Source organism: Capricornis sumatraensis, chromosome 2, assembly GCF_032405125.1.
Source record: "Capricornis sumatraensis isolate serow.1 chromosome 2, serow.2, whole genome shotgun sequence".
NCBI lineage: Eukaryota > Metazoa > Chordata > Mammalia > Artiodactyla > Bovidae > Capricornis > Capricornis sumatraensis.
In genome coordinates this window covers 53064499-53077935 of record NC_091070.1, presented here as the reverse complement: position 1 = coordinate 53077935, position 13437 = coordinate 53064499, and the positions used below count along the sequence as shown (strand labels likewise).

At 41.0% G+C, this 13437-nt stretch overlaps 1 protein-coding gene across 3 annotated transcripts in view; it reads left to right on the top strand.

Moving 5' to 3' along the window:
* The window catches only part of RORA (RAR related orphan receptor A), an 804441-nt gene that overhangs the window by 757096 nt on the left and 33908 nt on the right, over positions 1-13437 (top strand). The window lies entirely within an intron of this gene.

The window sequence follows — 13437 nt, the reverse complement described above, 5'->3', positions numbered from 1 at the left end:
TTCAAATTTCAATTTATTAAGATTTAAATCCTCCTGCTTATCTTGGAAGGGCCTTGAGACAGCTTGCTTACAGGATAAAACAGTGCAAAATAAACAGGAGAGAAGCTATTTAGACACGCAGGAGGCCGCTGCTTGCTGCTACTGAACCAGTTGCAGCTACTGAAGACAGTTGCTTGCTACTGAACCAGGCCTGGATTAGCCCTAAAGCATTTGGAGGCTGAAGCAAAAAAATAAAATCCACATATTTGGTTAGCTTTCCTTTAGTGAAATTAGAAAATACAATGTCATAAAATGCAAAACCATCTTCACACACAACTAACTACTGAGAGACTTAAAGGAAATTTCCCTCATAGCATCCTTATGTCTTTGTTTTATTGCTAATCATTCACTGTAACATTTACCACTTTGTAAGTGTACAAATGCTTCATATCAATTTCATCTGGGGGACGCTTGAGATTTCCGCACACCGACTACATACTTTTTTTTTTTTTAATTCACTCATCTTCAGAAATAGAGAACTTTCTACTCAAAGGAAACTGAATTATTCATCTCTCTGGTAACCCTAAAGACCTCAAGTTTCTGTATTAGCAAGGAAAATAAATTATTTCCTCAATTTGCCCTCCCTCCAAATTAATTACTGAATTAAAACAAATGAAATCAGCTGCTTGGCCTATGTTACCCCAAGCTGTAAGGAAGAGAGGGATCTGTCTATGACAGCTGTCGTTTCATTGATTTTTGAGGTTAATTTGGCTGATGTGACTGGACAGTTGTCACATGTCATCCTCACCCACTCTGTGTTCGCACCTTCTTGTCCCTTGTAGGGGATGGCATAGCCTCTTTTTTTCTCTTTTTTTTTCCCCTGTTTTTAATTGGAAGATAATTGCTTAGCATGGCCCTTCTTGATGAAAGGTATATAGCCAGCAGTGGTCCTCTACCAGGAGTTCCAAGCAGACTTGATTTTTGTGCATTGCCTATCAACTAGGTGTTTTCTTAAGTGGACAGGTCCCAAGCAGACAAAGCTGCTCACTCCGTCTGTGTCTCTCAGTAATGCCACACATAGTTTAATGTGGCAAATTGAATTGAATACAGAACCTAGGAATGGCGTCCAGGGCAGGGCCAGGGAGAGGGCGCAGGCTACTTCATAGGAAACACCCCAGCAGTTCTGAAGATTAACAACATGCTATTCAAAAAGATTTGAACTGATTCCCTGAGTACCACTGTTTACAGAGGCAGAAACATTGTGTGTTTTCTTTGTTTATTTATGACAAAATGAAAGTGACAGGAAAGCAAAGGGCAGCTATTATTTCCCTGTTGCCATTTTCCTAGGTTCCCTTCCAGGTCTTGTGCAGCCTCAGTGCCAAAGTGGTTTTGGTTATCTGCAGTTCTGTTTTTCATCACTATTGACTTTATACAGTGGAAATATCGAAAACAACTAAGACTTAATTTTATTAACAGATTGGGCCTATGCCCAGTCTAGGATCTATACAGTGGTATGCGTTTATATTTGATGAATGTAGTATTTGTTCTGTGCCATAGTTTCTGCCTCAATTAACATTTTTTTAATTGAAGTATAGTTGCTTTACAATGTCATGGTAGTTTCAGGTGTACAGCACAGTTATTCAGAATCTTTTCCAGATTATTTTCCCTTATGTGTGTGTTAGTTGCTCAGTCGTGTCCAACTCTTTGCAGCCCTATGGACTGTAGCCCACCAAGCTCCTTTGTCCATGGGATTTTCAGGCAGTAATACTGGAGTTTGTTGCCATTTCCTTCTCCAGGGGATCTGCCCAACCCAGGGATTGACCTGGATCCCCTGCATTGCAGGCAGATTCTTTAACATCTGAGTATAATCCTCTAGTCTATACAGTAGGTCTTTGTTGGTTATCTATTTTATATATGGTGGTATGTACATAACAACTAACATTTTCTTCTCTAGTAGGAGTGAAGTCAAGAAATTTCTACTTTTGCCAGTGGTGTTAATGATTTATCATATTCTAACCAGATGGAGATGGTTGTATCATGACAGATTGTCAGTAATTTATCTCTGTGATAGAATCATCAAATTTAAGGAAAATTTCTGATTAGACTTCCCTGGTGGCTCAGATGGTAAAGCGTCTGTCTACAGTGCGGAAGACCTGGGTTCGATCCCTGAGTCGGGAAGATCCTCTGGAGAAGGAAATGGCAACTCACTCCAATACTCTTGCCTGGAAAATCCCATAGACAGAGGAGTATGGTAGGCTACATTCCATGGGGTCACAAAGAATCAGACACTACTGAACAACTTCACTTTCACTTTTCTGATTAGATATGTAAATAGATATCTAATAAGAGAAAAAAAAGTGACTCAGTCTTTGTCTGAAAAAAGTCACTTTGTGAATGTATCTTGAATTGCATTTTAAAAACAACAACCTGAAGCCACAAGAAATCATAGGACCTATATATAGTCACTGAAATGATTCTGTCTTCACCACATGCTTGCTCAGGTAAGCATTACACATGAACAGCACAAGTAGATGTCTTTTTAGCTCTTTTTCTGGTTCCTGAGTATTCCCAGCTCACTCTCTCTAAGTCCTTTTGGCTGTGTGCAGAGAGACGGCACAGTGTCAGACTTATGTTCTGATTCTTGAGCCAGACTGCCTGGGTTCAAGTCAGAGTTCTGCTATTTACCAGTTTGAGCAGCTACCCAACCTCTCTGTGCCTCTCTTGTTGCATACGTTTAGGTCAAGCGCTCACAAGAGTGCTAGTGTAAGAAGCACTCACTGAGTATTGGTGCTGCTTGTTATTCTTGGGCCAGCCTGAGTAATGTGCTCTGAATAGTCAGACACTATTTCCAGGACATCTGTGAGTCCAGTCTTGCTTTTGTGACCATTCACAATTTGATATGTAGCTCTGCCAATATAAACAACGAAAATATGAGCGCCCCCTTGGGTGCTTTATAAATGCTATAAGGAATCTAAAGACACAGAGGACGAGATGGGGTGCTTTCAGGGTGGTGTGGCTAGAGACATGGCAGTTCAGTGATTTAAGATTCCACGCTTCCATTGCAGAGGACTTGGGTTCGATCCCTGGTTGGGGAACTAAGGTCCCATGTGCTGCACGGCAAACAAGCCCAACTACTGAGGCTTTGCACTCAAGAGGCCATGCTCTGCAACTGGGAAAGCCCCTGAGTGGCAAAACTATAGAAATCCCACCTGCCACAGCAAAGATGCAGCACAGCCAAAACCAAACCAAAAAAAAGATGACCGAATCCTTCCTTCATGCAGCTCACAGTCTACTTGTGGAGATGAGACATTTGTAGCATATGAAGAACGCAATACTAGGGTGAGGCCACAGTCTGAGATGTGACCCACGAAGCACACATCCACTAGGCATCCAGAGCCTAAAAATGGGCAAGCCTTGGTTGTATTCTAGGGACAAGATGTAGTAGCCTTGTTTGACAAGAGTAGCAGGTTACTTCAGAGAAGGAAATGGCAACCCACTCCAGTACTCTTGCCTGGAAAATCCCATAAACAGAGGAGCCTGGTGGGCTGCAGTCCATGGGGTCGCTAGGAGTCGGATGCAACCGAGCAACTTCACTTTCACTTTTCACTTTCATGCATTAGAGAAGGAAATGGCAACCCACCCACCCCAGTGTTCTTGCCTGGAGAATCCCAGGGACGGGGGAGCCCGGTGGGCTGCCATCTCTAGGGTTGCACAGAGTCAGACATGACTGAAGCAACTTAGCAGCAGCAGCAGCGGGTTACTTTCTCTAGACAGTGGAAGATAAGGTTAGACAAGTATGCCATCCCAAATTTTTAAGACCTCTGTTATGCCAAGGTTTTTATTATAAAAATATTGCCCTTGTTCTTTGGAAATAATTAAGAAACAGTGTATTAGCATTGGGCAAGCCTTGAATATTGCATTTCAGAAGACTGTTGAATCCAGGCCTAGAAGGGCTTAGCTCTGTCAGAAAAGATGTTTCTGAGCTTTTGGAACAGAAAGTGGTCCCAGCCCTGAGTGAGCACTAGCAGGGGGTGTCATGTAGGCTGGGCATGCTTGCCAGGGAGGAGAGGCCGGGCCGTGGAGCATGGAGACAGAGGAGAAGGCCAGAAATAAAATGAGAGGCTGCTTTTCAGGGTTCACTTGGCTCTTCAAAGTGAATACAAATGCTGACGTGTTTATGGTTGAGGCTTTCTTTTGAGATATGGCTTCCCTGGTAGCTCAGCTTTTAAAGAATCTGCCTGCAATGCAGGAGATCCTGGTGTAATTCCTGAGTTGGGAAGATCCACTGGAGAAGGGATAGGCTACCCACTCCATCTTCTTGGCTTTCCTGGTGGCTCAGCTGGTAAAGATTCCCCCCGCAATGGAGGAGACCAGGGGTCGATCCCTGGGTTGGGAAGATACCCTGGAGAGGGGAAAGGCTACCCATTCCAGTATTCTGGCCTGGAGAAGTCCATGGATACAGTCCATGTGGTCGCAAAGAGTCAGACATGACTGAGTGACTTTCACTTTCTTTTTCACTTTTCTTTTGAGACATGGTTCTGTTTATCATCTGACTTCAGTTCCTACCTTCAGTATTAGATACAGTGGCTGCTTAGAGGATAATGATGAAACCTTTATCTCAAGATTAAAAAACACACACACAGTTTTTCATCCATATTCTTTTTTTTTTTTACTTTATTTTACTTTACAGTACTGTATTGGTTTTGCCATACATCAACATGAATCCACCACGGGTGTACATGAGTTCCCAATCCTGAACCCCCCTCCCACCTCCCTTCCCATACCATCTCTCTGGGTAATCCCAGTGCACCAGCCGCAAGCATCCTGTATCCTGCATTGAACCCAGACTGGCGATTCATTTCTTACATGATATTATACATGTTTCAATGCCATTCTCCCAAATCATCCGACCCTCTCCCTCTCCTTCTCCCCCAGAGTCCAAAAGTCTGTTCTATACATCCATGTCTCTTTTGCTGTCTTGCATACAGGGTTATCGTTACCATCTTTCTAAATTCTATATATATGCGTTAGTATACTGTATTGGTGTTTTTCTTTCTGGCTTATTTCACTCAGTATAATCGGCTCCAGTTTCATCCACCTCGTTAGAACTGATTCAAATGTATCCTTTTTAGTGGCGGAGTAATACTCCATTGTGTATATGTACCACAGCTTTCTTATCCATTCATCTGCTGATGGACATCTAGGTTGCTTCCATGTCCTGGCTATTATAAACAGTGCTGCGATGAACATTGGGGTACACGTGTCTCTTTCAATTCTGGTTTCCTCGGTGTGTATGCTCAGCAGTGGGATTGCTGGGTCATAAGGCAGTTCTATTTCCAGTTTTTTAAGGAATCTCCACACTCATTTTCTTTTAGTCTTTGGGGCTCTACCATAACTTTTTCCCCCAGTTTTGTTGGGAAATAATTGGCATATGTTACTGTGTAAGTTTAAGGCATTCAGCCTTGATAGTATGATTTACATATCTTGTGAAATGGTTACCAAAATAATTTCAGCTAACATTCATTTTCTCATACACATATGATGCTTGAACAACTTGAGTTAGAACTGCATGGGTCCACTGACCTATACTCACACAGATATTTTTCAATAAATAATACTTAGGAGAAATTGTAAATAAATATGAATTTCTTTTTAATGTTATCTTTTCATATTTGATGTCTACTGTTGTTAATGCATATAACATCTCCTATACTGTATATGACAATGTGGATGTAGATACTGACAGACAATTCATCTTGAAAACAAAAGACATAAACTTATGGTATTGATAAATACAATCGAGGACTGTCAGTATATTTTCTCCTCCCTGTGATTTTTTAATAACATTTTCTTTTCTCTGGCTTATTTTATTGTAAGAATACATTATATAGCTCATACAACATGCAAAATTTTTGTTAAATATTTGTTATTAGTAGTTCAGTTTGCAGGGAGTCAAGTTAAACTTGGATTTTTTACTAAATGAGGGTTTACAACCCCTAACCCTTGCATTGTTCAAAGGTTAACTGCAGATACAATTTTTTAAAAAAAGAAAAATAAAGAAAGGGAAAATTTTTTCTCCTTGTGATGAAAACTCTTATGACTTATTCTCATATCAACTTTCCTACATATCATATGGTAGTGTTAACTATGATTATCATTCAACTATGACTTCTTTTTTAAATTTTGATCACTTTTGTCCATCACGGATTTTTTTTTTTTTTGGCGCCAGTTTTAATTTTTATTTCGTTTTTGCCCATGTCATGCAGCATGCAGAATCTTAGTTCCCCAACCAGTGTTTAAAACCCATGGTCCCTACAGTGGAGGTATGGAGTCTTAACCACCGCACTGCCAGGGAAGTCCCTAACTTCTTAAATAATAATGTATAGTTGAGTACTGAAGTTAGTAAATTGATTTCTGATTACACTTAAGACCCTTTACCTGTGATAAGTCTAAGAATAGAGTCCATGCATGTGTAAAATATTTATTCATCAATTAATACATTTAAGATGATGTCTTATGAAAACTTTGTCTTCCACGCAGGAAAGGGAGAACTTGGAATTTTTTTTTTTTTTTTGCATTAACAAATATTCTCTCTGAAATTAGCAAGTCTTTTCAGAGATATCCCAGAACATATAAATCAGTCCTTTTTTTTTTCCTGTTAAAGAGTTAAAGCATTTTCTGGAGTTGTTTATGTTTTAGGTTAAAAACAAATATCCACAAATGTTCCTTTTAGGCCCAAATTGTTTTTCTTTTTTAAGGGTTCTAATATTTTCATTTCAGTTGTAAAATTTCACTCACCCTGGGTCAATCTTGTCCACTTTACAGCATTAGTACATTTATGCTCAACATTTTTACTTCAGTACTTTATAGCACTTGGCCCCAGTATTAGAGCTAGCCATTTAAAATGAAAATTAGATTTGGCTGTTATATCCTGTGACATCAGAATTTCATTTCTGTTATAGACAGGTGGTAAGAACAAATTTTTTATTTAGCAAAATATTCCAGGCCTGTGATGAAATACGTGCGCAAGTGGTTGGATGTGTTAAACCCCAATTTGCATCCAGATGATTTGGATATTTGAGGGGGTTTTTTGTTTTTAGTTTTTTTTTCAGTTTCTTTGGTTTGGTCTTAATCATGCCTCTGCTCATAGAAAATGCTGGGCTTGTGAGCTTGTGCTGCATAGCGCATGCCATGGTGTCTGGCTCAGAGTGGGGCCTCTCGTGCCTGCTTGGGAATCACTGTTGCTGAATGTGTCACCAGGGTTGGATCTGAGCATGGCAGATCACCAGATGTATGGCAAAACAGACATCTCTTACCAAATACAACACATGAGGTCAGCTTTAATCAGAGAGCATTTGCACGTACAATTCTACGGAGAGTTCAGTCACTACTGAACGGGAAAGTAGTTGAGAAGATCCATCTTGCCATGATTTATTGCTACCAGCTGCCTGAGTGTGGGGCCATACTAGCTCACTTTGGCAAATGATGTTTCCTGTTTTTTTTTTTTCTAAAGAACAAATTTCCCTTTTCTTTTGCTTCCTTTTGGAATGTTATTCCTGCTTCCCCCCACTTTAATTTTATCATTTCTTTTGCCTCTTCCTTTCTTTGATTTTAATCTATGCATGCCCTCTCTTTCCCCCTCAGTAAAATTAAGTTGCCAGTTATATTCTTTCTTAACTTTAAATCCTTAACTTTCAAGCCCACGTTTATCCAAAGATATGTCTTTTTGCTCTCCTTCATACTTCTGAACATTCCAACAGGAAGTTCCCAAAAGAAATAAACCTGAAATTGAATTCATACCTTTCCAGCTAGGATTCTCTGCTCTTCTCAGCCTCAGGAGTGAAATGAGAGGGATTCCCACTTCCATAGTCTCCCAGATCCCAACATTTCAGTTGGCTTGGAAAATACAATAATCCACTCAGGCATATGAGCATTCACAATAAATCATAGAGTTATGAATAAATCTTGGTTGTCAAAAGCAAATGTGTAGCCGTTCCAACGCGTCTGCCATTAGAATTCAGCAAGGCAGCTGTCAGCTGTTTTCTTGTAATTAAACAGCCAATGAGCAGCTAATTAAGACATATGTGTATACAGAAGTGGAAGTGGGTATGTTAATGAACTGTAGGAATCAATTCATTAAGTGAAAATTGTCAAAAGACCAAACATCAGATCAGCATTTCAGCCTGTGCCTCGCTGGGAAGGAGCCCTGAGCAGGAGGGGAGCCCCTAAGAGCCAGAACCCCACCCCAACACCTTCCCAGCCACACTTACAGGTCTCTGTCGCTAAGGCCCGCTTGGGGGCAAAGATATTAACAACCCCAATAGGAAATGTCACATCTATTTCAAAGTCTTTTATTAAGGAGACCTAGCAAAGGAAAGTTGTTTTCCTACTTGTATAAACCTAGTATTTGATACCCTATAAAATGCCATCTCCCGCAGCTCATGTCTGAACCATTATATGGAACTTTGTACAACTGAAAAGTGAGGCTTTTTTACCTGTTTGTTGTTTATCTGTTTTTGGTCTGCCCCGTATCTTTGTATGCATGTCTTCTGGGTAGTATATTAAGACGTCTCTGGCCTTTGGGTTAAGATGTACCCAGAGTTCAAGAATTCAAATCTTGGCTCCTCTCCTTCAGCTGCTGTGTGACTTTGAAAAGATGGCTTAACCTCTCTGAACTGGAATTCTCTTATTTGTAAATAGACATAAAAACACCTGCTTTGTACAGTTGGGAATTGCATGTGAATCACGTTTGTGAAGTGTCCTCCACAGTGCTTGGTATAGAATAGGAGCTCACCATGTGATTGTCACCACAGTTTTATCACTGGCATCATTTTTCCTCCAGTCTTTCATTCCACAAGTGTTTGTTGACTGCTCCAAGTACTAGGCTGTGTAATAACCCATTCAGAAGATGGCAGGTGTGGGGACCTGAGAAAATTGCAGTGAAGAAGACAGAGAAAAGTAGATGGATTTGAGGAATATGAAGATGACAGGAACAGCCTAATTTAGTGACTGCATGCATGTGGATGGAGAGGGAGCAGGGAAGCCCATCTTTGTGCTTTGACTATCTGGGTTAAGGGTGGTACCCTTGCTTGAGCAAGGAAACACTGGAGGAAAAGAGACTGGGGAAATGATCAGTGGGTCAGGAAGTGTTCTATTCGGAATGAAGTTCAAGCCATTCAGTATGTATTGAATGGGTAAACAATAAGGTCCTACTGTATAGCACAAAGGAAACCTATATTCAGTATCCTATGATAGGGGCTTCCCTGGGGTCTCAGTGGTAAAGAATCCATCTGCCAACGCAGGACATGGGTTCGATCCCTGATCCAGGGAGATCCCATATCCCACAGAGCAACTAAGCCTGTGCGCCACAACTCTCGAGCCCGTGCTCTGGAGCCCAGCAGCCACAGCTACTGAAGCCCGCACACCCTAGAGCCTGTGCTCCACAACAGGAGAAGCCCCTGCAGTGAAAAGCCCCCACGCCACACCTAGAGAGTAACCCCTGCTCGCCACAACTAGAGAAAAGCCCACTAGGCAGTGAAGACCCAGACAGGCAAAAATAAATAAATAAGTAAATTTTAAAATATATCCTATGATAGACATAATAGAAAAGAATATGAAAAAGAAGGCACATATAACTGAATCACTTTGCGGTACAGAGGAAATTAGCATATTGTAAATCAACTATAGTTTAATTTTTTAAAAAGATAAAGCCATTCAGCTAAAGTTTCTGAAAAACGTCTGTGTATGTGTGTGTTGGTGGTGGGGATGATGGGGCTGTAGAAGGGTATGTGCCCTTTGGGTATGTGCCTATCCAAAATAGGGAGGAGCCACTTAGACAGCCTGTTGGAAAGCTGAGCATCCAGCAAGGACTGGGCTCAGTCCAGTCACCCGCTGGTCAGTTTTTAACAATCAACTCTCTGGAAAACAAACAGTGTCTATATGTATGTACGTAACTTTAGTATGTATGTCACCGATCTAATTACAAACAATTTACAAGTAGTGCAGTTGACAGTACATCATTATAAACAGAATATATAATATATGAAAGTGAAAGTGTTGGACTCTCAGTCGTGTCCGACCCTTTGCAACCCCTGGACTGTGGCCCGCCAAGGTCCTCCCTCCATGGGATTTCCCAGGCAAGAATAATGTAGTGGGTAGCCATTCCCTTCTCCAGGGGATCTTCCCACCCCAGGGATCGAACCCGGGTCTCTACATTATAGGCAGATTCTTTACCATCTGAGCCACCCATATAATATATACTATATGTTATATGTGTGATGTATAGTATGTGTGTAGACAGATGATTCCCACTGAATATACTCATTGATTTTTGCTGAACTCTTACATCCACACTTGTGGTTGTGGTTGATGAAAGACTGTAGTGTCAATGTGATTTTTCATTTACAATAATGAATAAGAGGAAAGTGAAACAAGGAAAAGCATGTTTTGGAACTTCTCTCATTCGTCAGTGATGATGTGAGCAACTACTTTCTGAAACAGATAATAGTTTTTAAAAATTGGTAGGATCAGTCTTCACATTTTTTGTGCTCTTCACAATGTGATGGCTATAGACATGACATACTTTTAAACTGAACCTACGTTGTTATCATTTTCTTCATCACTTTTTTAAAAAATTTATTGAAATATAGTTCATTTACAAGGTTGTGTTAGTTTCAGATGTACAGCGAAGTGATTAAGTTATACATATACACATATTCATTCTTTTTCAGATTCTTTACCTTATATAGATTATTACAGAATATTGAGTATAGTTTCCTGTGCTGTACAGTAGGTCCTTGTTGGCTACCTATTTTATATATGGTGGTAGTGGTTTAGTCAGTAAGTTGTGTCTGATTCTTTGCAACCCCATGGACTGCAGCCCACCAGACTCCTCTGTCAATGGGATTTCCCAGGCACAAATTCTGGAGTGAGTAGCCATTTCCCTCTTCAGGGGATCTTCCGACCCAGGGATTGAACCCATATCTCCTGCTTGACAGGTAGATTCTTATCACTGAGCCACCTGGGAAGCTTATTTTATACATAGTAGTATGTATATGTCATAAGTTAATGTTTAATAATGGTTATGTTTAACAGTTGGCTCACAAAATTTCTGAAAGTTTGACAGCTCTTGCAACCCAGTATCAGCCTTCTCCCATACCCATGGCCTCTGTCCCCATTCTGGGAAACTCCAATCTAATGGGATCAATGAAAAATTTCAGAATATACAGCCAGATTTCTTTTTATATAGCAATAGGGTCTTCCCTGGCTAAGACTCTGCACTCCCAATGCAGGGGACCCAGGTTCAATCCCTAGTCAGGGAACTATATCCCACAATGAAACACCTAAAGATCCCACAGTGAAGATAGAAGATCTTGCATGTAACAACTAAGATCTAGCATGGCCAAATAATTTTTTTTTAACTAGGCAGTAGAATTTTCCGAAGAACAGAGGCAGAAGTTAGAAATAAAACTCAACAGAAGGCACTTTGAAAGGCTTGGTGAAATAAGGCAGGAAACACTGGCAAATTCTCTTTGAGGCAGTGGAAATGGAGGCGGAAGGTTGATGAATGTGAAGAAATCAAGACTGAGTAACATGGGTTTTGTTAGCCCAACACTGCAGGAGAGATGCTTATGTGGGAGGCACTACACTTAAAATTAGGACGCTGGAGTTCAAGTCCCAGCAATGACATGAAGCCACGGGGCAGTCTGGACATGTCACTTAGCATTCTCAGCTTCATTTTTGTTATCTGCAAAATCAGAGAGCTAGAGTAGATCTCTGATTCTTAACAAAGGGAAAGCAGCAGAGTCTTCAGGAAGCTTTGTTAAAAAGTTTACCATACAGAATGACATGTCTTCTTTTTTGATCTACAAAAATGGCACTTTCACATTGTTCAAACTAGCATGTGTGTCAGCGACTATACACTCAGATGTTCTAGTTCAGAAGATCTCGGGTGTATTTTTCAAAAGTTCCACCGGTGATTCTGATACACATTCAGTTGGAGAACTACTGAGTCAAGTAATGTCAACTTCCTTTCATCTCTAAAGGCTGTTTGCATATTCTAATTTACTGTTTGCAATAACTGCATGTGAGTTTGCTGCCACTAGGTGGTGGTAGTGTGCCACGGTCACACCATATACTGGTATCCTGAATTTCATCATGGTGGTCCTCTGCTCAAGCCCACCGTGTTTGTAATGGCACATCTCCATGTACCTTGACAGCCATAAAAAGTGAACTTTTAAGAAAGCCAAAGAAGTCATTCATTAGCTCAGCTTTTAGAAGTGAAACTCCACCATTGTGTATTTAACATCTGTCCCCAGCTGACTCACAGCTTCTGCGCTTTCTTCTCTACACGAACCTCTTCAGTTCCTCCCCCAAACTCCAAGCGCTGCCTTGCGCCGTCACTGCTCTCTGCGTGGCCTCCAGCTTCCCCACCCCTAGAACCGGGATCCCAGCTTACTCATTCATCAGTGGGACCCTCTCCAGGTCCCACTGTCAGTCAAGATCTGGCTTCTACATTTATGAGCAGGCTTCTCTCTTTATGAAGAAAAATACCTACCATACTTTCTCCCTTTCTTCCTTCTTGCCCTTCTAATCCTTCTCCTCATATATGCTCATTCGCTTTAAATACTTTATCAGTTTAACTGCCCAAATCCTCTGAGAAACCCCAAGAATATACTGAAATGAAGAGCTTTTTTGTTTGTTTGTTTATTGGCCATGCCTTGTGACATGTGGCATTCTTGTTCCCCGGTCAAGGATCGAACCCATGTGCCCTGCATTGAAAGTTCAGATTCTTAACCACTGTACCACCAGGGAAATCCCTGTAGAGTTGTGTTTTTCTGTTGTTGTTGTTGTTTTAAGGGGAGACAAGGGGCACGAAAGGAACACCAAGCTCCCGTTCTATCTGAAAGGCACAGTTTGGTGTGTCTGATTCACCTAGGCTTACCCTTTCCCTCCCTCCATGGCTCTCACCTTATAAACCTGCCTGACCCCTCCCTTTGGTATTTGATAGCTAGCCTTGTGGGCTGTCAACTTAGTCCAAAAGAAAGGTTTTTTTCTGTGGTTCTTAGTGCTTCCACTCCCCGAACTTTCCACAGGCACTTGCTCAAATGACTCAGTGAGGAGTAAATGGGGTTGTAAAGAGTAAGGTGTGTCTGTCTATCTGCACGTTTGCTTTCCCCAAGCCCTTCGGAGCTGAGACATCTAAAGAAGTGGAGTCCTTTTTCTCATATCAGTTCCAGCCTCAGCACCATTGCTCCAAGAGCATGTGGAAAGCCTCGTGGATTTGTCTTGCAAATAGGTGGTATAATTTCTCAGATATCTTGAAAGATAGTGACTGTGCCCTTGGATTCAGTTTGTTGTTGTTATTGTTTTGTTTTCTAAATGAGCCAAAGTAATTTAGAAATAAGTAGGGTGAATTAAAGAGAACATAACCCTCCTGGTGATAAATGAGGGAAAAAT